General features: G+C 44.2%; 1 non-coding gene and 1 pseudogene across 1 annotated transcript; one reads left to right on the forward strand and one right to left on the reverse strand.

Moving 5' to 3' along the window:
- Nucleotides 1-989: 989 nt before the first annotated feature.
- On the reverse strand, nucleotides 990-1,107 carry LOC124614245 (annotated as a pseudogene).
- A 3,785-nt stretch (nucleotides 1,108-4,892) lies between these two features.
- On the forward strand, nucleotides 4,893-4,965 carry Trnaa-cgc. Its single transcript has one exon. It is a non-coding gene; the product is annotated as a tRNA-Ala (tRNA).
- The last annotated feature ends 236 nt before the right edge of the window (nucleotides 4,966-5,201 follow it).

The following is a 5,201-nucleotide window of genomic DNA, read 5'->3' on the forward strand; positions in this document are numbered from 1 at the left end:
CCGTCCGCTTTTAGAATACAGCTGCGCGGTGTGGGATCCTTACTAGATGGGACTGACGGAGTACATCGAAAAAGTTCAGAGAAGGGCAGCACGTTTTGTATTATCGAGGAATATAGGAGAGAGTGTCACTGAAATGATACAGGATTTGGGCTGGACATCATTAAAAGAAAGGCGTTTTTCGTTGCGAAGGAACCTTATCACGAAATTCCAGTCATCAACTTTCTCCTCCGAATGCGAAAATATTTTGTTGACATCGACCTAGATCACCATGATAAAATAAGGAAAAACAGTGGTCGTGCGAAAAGGTATTGGTGTTCGTTCTTTCCGCAAGTTATACGAGATTGGAATAATAGACAATTGTGCATTGGGTTCAATGAACCCCCTGCCAGGCACTTAAATGTGATTCGCAGACTACACATGTAGATGTAGATGAAACACAACATGCGATTTTCAACGGAGAGGAATCTTCAGATGTAAAAGTCACTCCGACTGTACTCAAGCAGAGTATCATAGTACCATTACTTTCCACAACTTATGTAGATGATCTAGCGGGTGCCGTCGGAAGCTGAATGGGGGTTTTCACGGGAAAGGAGGGGCTCTAAGTACAGTGACTGGTATTTGACTGTCAACATAAACAAATATAGCGTATTGCGCATTAACAGGAAGTAAGACCTCGTTTACTAAGATTACCTGATTTCGGAACAATCATGGAAGAGCGAACATCCATAAATATTTAAGAGTTTACGTACGGAGTGTTTTAAAGTGGAAAAAACTAAAAAAAACTCCTCTAGAGCAGGCCATGAAGGCCTAACGGCACCGACCGGCCGCCGTGTCATCCTCAGCCCACAGGCGTCACTAGATACGGATATGGAGTGCATGTGGTCAGTACACCGCTCTCCCGGCCGTATGTTAGTTTCTGAGAGCGCGGCCACTACTTCTCAATCAAGTAGCTCCTCAGTTTGCCTCACAAGGGTTGAGTGCACCCTGCTTGCCAACAGCGCTCGGCAGACCGGATGGTCACCCATCCAAGTGCTAGCCCAGCCCGACAGCGCTTAACTTCGGTGGTCTGACGGGAACCAGTGTCATCACTGCGGCAAGGCCGTTGGCGTTTTAAAGTGGAACGACCGCGTAAAACGAATCGCGGCTGCAGTGGAGATGCCAGAAAGATGTATTGGGAGAATCCTCACGTAATGTAGTCTACCCACAAAGGAGGTAGCTTACAAAACTCTCGTTCGAGCAGTACTTGGGTATTTCTCGTCTGGGATCCGTAACAGGTGGGACTGCCAGAGGAGACGGATGTGGTCGAATGCAGAGTACCGCGTATCATTAGCATTTCATCTAATATGCCGGAATGCGTCACGGACATGCTCAGCCAACTCTAATGGCAAGCGCTGAAAGAGAGGCGTCTTGTATCACGGTGTGGCTTTATTGTGTTCAGTAAGTAACTATGCAGTTCATAACTTGCCTTATTAAAGTCATGGAAGTTATAACAGGTGCTGGAAGTTATTCCCTTGAAATTGAAGACACAGTTGCTCACGTTTCTTCTTGTTCTTGAAGACGTTGTGCAGAACATCGGGAGCGATGGTCCGAATGTGACGTGTCAGTGCAGCTTGGAGCTCTTGTATGATGTGCGGATTGCCTTCATAGGCCTTACCCTTCAACGGACCTCATAGAAAGTAATCCGGTGGAGCCATGTCGGGTGAGCGCGGACCTCAGAGTCGTCGAGAAATGATGGCGTCACCGAAGATGTCCTTTAAAAATTACATCGCCATGTGGACGGTATGTGCAGTCGCCCCTTCTTTTAGGAACCAGGCATTCTCAATTTCGTCCTCATTCAGTTCACCTAGGAAGGGCTCCAGAATCCGGGTGCAGTACCGTTCTGCATTTATGGTGTCCTGAAAGAAGATTGGCCCAATGATGCGTTTACGAGTCACGGCGCAACAAAACACCAAGCGTTTGATCATGCAGTGGGGACACCTTAAATTCATGCATATTCTCCGTAGTCCACACATGACTGTTCTGGCTGTTCACGTAACCGGAGAGGTGAATCCATACCTCACCCGTGTAAAACGCTGTGTGAAGAATCCCCTCGCCATTGTTCTGCAGCAAGGACAGAAACTATATGGTCCGTAACTTGTGGTCTAGCGGCTAGCTTTGCTACTTCTGTATCATGAGGTCCCTGGTTTGATTCCTGGCCGGGTTGGGGCAATTCTCTGCCCGGGGACTTGGTGTTTATGTTGCGTTGCCCTCATTATTTCATCATCATCCTCATCATTCGTGACGGTGGCTAGATTAGACTGTGAAAAAAATTGGACTGTGCAAAAATTGGGACTTTCTACCGCGCAATTGTGTGCCCCACAAGCCAAACATTATCATCATCAAAAACCGCTACCGACATATTGTACGAAGACATGGACAGTTACTTCCACAGAATCTTGTGAGCAGAACCCAAGGACACGTGGGCCTGCTGAGCTAGTCGTCTAACCGATTTCTTTTGACTTTGCAGCATCATGGCTTGCACCTCCGCCACCTTCTCTTCGGATGTGGATGACCTGCCTGATTTTGGAGCATTATGAGCGCTTCCGGTCTTTCGAAACTTGGTGATGAGGTTCCGTACAGCATTGCGGTTAGACATCTTGAATCCTGGGAACTTTGCTGCAAATGCAGCTTCCACAGCTGAAGTAAACTCGTCTCCATTCCATGCTGCACAAGAAACACTTTTTGTTAAGTCGTCAGCATCATTACCTGGATCACAATGATGTCATACAAGACGTTGGTCTTCAGTCAAACGGCACCTACGAACAAATACAACTACCTGGTCAAATATGGATCAAATATGTTAAACAACGGAAAATGTTGTATTAATAATTGACAATCATATCATCATTACTTATCACACCACAACATGTCAGTGCGTAATTATTTTCTGAACATTCGGTTCTTGCGAGATCGTACCTTTTAGAAGAATGAATGAATATGTAGCTTCCTCCTACGTATAAATCTCGGAAAAAAAACACGAAAGTAATAGGGCGATTCGAGCTCACATGGACGGTTACCACCAATATTTCTTCTTGCAGACCGAACTTGACTGGAACAGGAAAGGGGGGAAAGCGACAGTGTTACACATAGTATTTTTCACCACAAACCGTAAAGCGGCTTGCGGAGTATAGATATACAGGGTGATTACAACTAAACTTTCAAAACGCTGTAGAAATAACACCACTGGTCAGAATGACGTCCAATTGCAACCTAATATTATCGGAGAAGGGGAAAAACGCATTGCAGAAGAAAAAAAATAGTGTAAAAATTGATCAAAAGATGGCGCTGTATGTGTCAGAATACGTAAATGAAAATACCTGTTATGCGCACGACCCATCGAAGTTGGTATAAACACGCCAGGTACACGGCTTTTCCTCCTTTCGCGTCTGCGACGTTCGCCATGACTGTCTCAATGCAGGATCGCACTCTGGTTGTAAAGCTGTATTACAAGAATGATGACTGTGCACACGTTGCTCTGCAGAAGTTCCAGACACCAAAGGGTTTTAAAAAAGGCCTTGTTCCGAAGAGTGCCATTGTGGGGCGGCGGGTGGTATAATTGTTGTTGTTAATAATAAATGTTTGGTTTGTAATGTAGATGCATTTCCCGAACGATTACCAATTGTGGGGCGGCTGGTGGAAATTTATTGTTATAATATAAATAGAATGTTATGTAGAAATGCAGAATAATTGTTGTTATTTATATATGTAGAAAAGATGCATTTCCCGGCCGATTAACCATATGTGGGGCGGCGGGTGGAATTAATTGTTATATAAATGTTCCTATTATTTATGCTGTCTTTTGCCGTTCTCAACACTGGCTCTCTAACTACAATATTGGCAACCAGAAACTGATTAGCAAAACGTGAAGCCTGTAATTAGAATTCCTAGTGCCCACTTCATCTGAGAAATACACTTATAGCTACAGCTTATAGCTCTGAGGAATTAGGAGATTGTCTGGGATTGATAATCAAAAACGATCCTGTAAAAACGTTCGCTATATTCTGAAAGTCACAGATCAAAGAAAAGAATCCACACAATCCAACTACAAGAACAGTTCAGAGTCTAATGCGCTGATGCAACTATAACTGTCCAATTTAAATGTTTAAGTGAATGCTCGCCATAATTTGATGATAATGTCCATCAAACGCCATGCTAAATAATGGTAGAATATTTGTCCCGCGGCGGCACGTGAAAATATGACATACGCAAACTGAAGATAGATCATTAAAGTCATCCCAGTATTAACACTTCACTAGAAAACGATTTCATGGTTACGTGTATCCCGAGTATCTTAATACGGCATCCGAGGCTGTTTATAGCAATGATACCGACGCGACGCGACTCCCGACACAGGTGGTCTGCTAATCAGCGACAACTGGGGCCTTTTTTCTCTCGCGCAGCGTTCTTATATATAAAGCCGCGGTGCGGACGGCTAAGGAAACGCCTGATCAAATCGGCTTTCCCGACTAGCCGCTGGGGTAGTAATGCACCATTTTAAGTTATTGAATAAATCATCGCTTCCTTTGCTGATGGCCGATGAAGCTCTCAATTTAAATGTGCATTCAGCACGCAGGTAAGTAATCATAATAAAAGTCTGACGTGGCTAAGTCAAATATTTTGGGCGAGAGAATTAATTTAATTACACTACACGCAGTAGACGAGCTCTGAACTTGCCCTTTGGAGATACGCTATCGCTATAGTTTTATAGTTATTCAATTGAAACTTCTCACATCTTTATGATTATAGCGGATCTCCCTTCTACTTAAATTTAAACATCTTAGCCTTATTTATTCGCCTACTTAATCTATCTTGCTTCGTTAATTTCTAAGACAAAAAACAGAAAATTATGACCGAGCGAGGTGGCGCAGTGGTTAGCGCACTGGACTCGCATTCGGGAGGACGATGGTTCAATCCCGTCTCCAGCCATCCTGATTTAGGTTTTCCGTGATTTCCCTAAATCGTTTCAGGCAAATGCCGGGATGGTTCCTTTGAAAGGGCACGGCCGATTTCCTTCCCAATCCTTCCCTAACCCGAGCTTGCGCTCCGTCTCTAATGACCTCGTTGTCGACGGGACGTTAAACACTAACCACCACCACCACCAGAAAATTATGAATTTCAACTAAAATTTTAATTTGTGAGATCCAAAATACTGTTTCTACTAA

Source organism: Schistocerca americana, chromosome 4 (assembly GCF_021461395.2).
Source record: "Schistocerca americana isolate TAMUIC-IGC-003095 chromosome 4, iqSchAmer2.1, whole genome shotgun sequence".
NCBI lineage: Eukaryota > Metazoa > Arthropoda > Insecta > Orthoptera > Acrididae > Schistocerca > Schistocerca americana.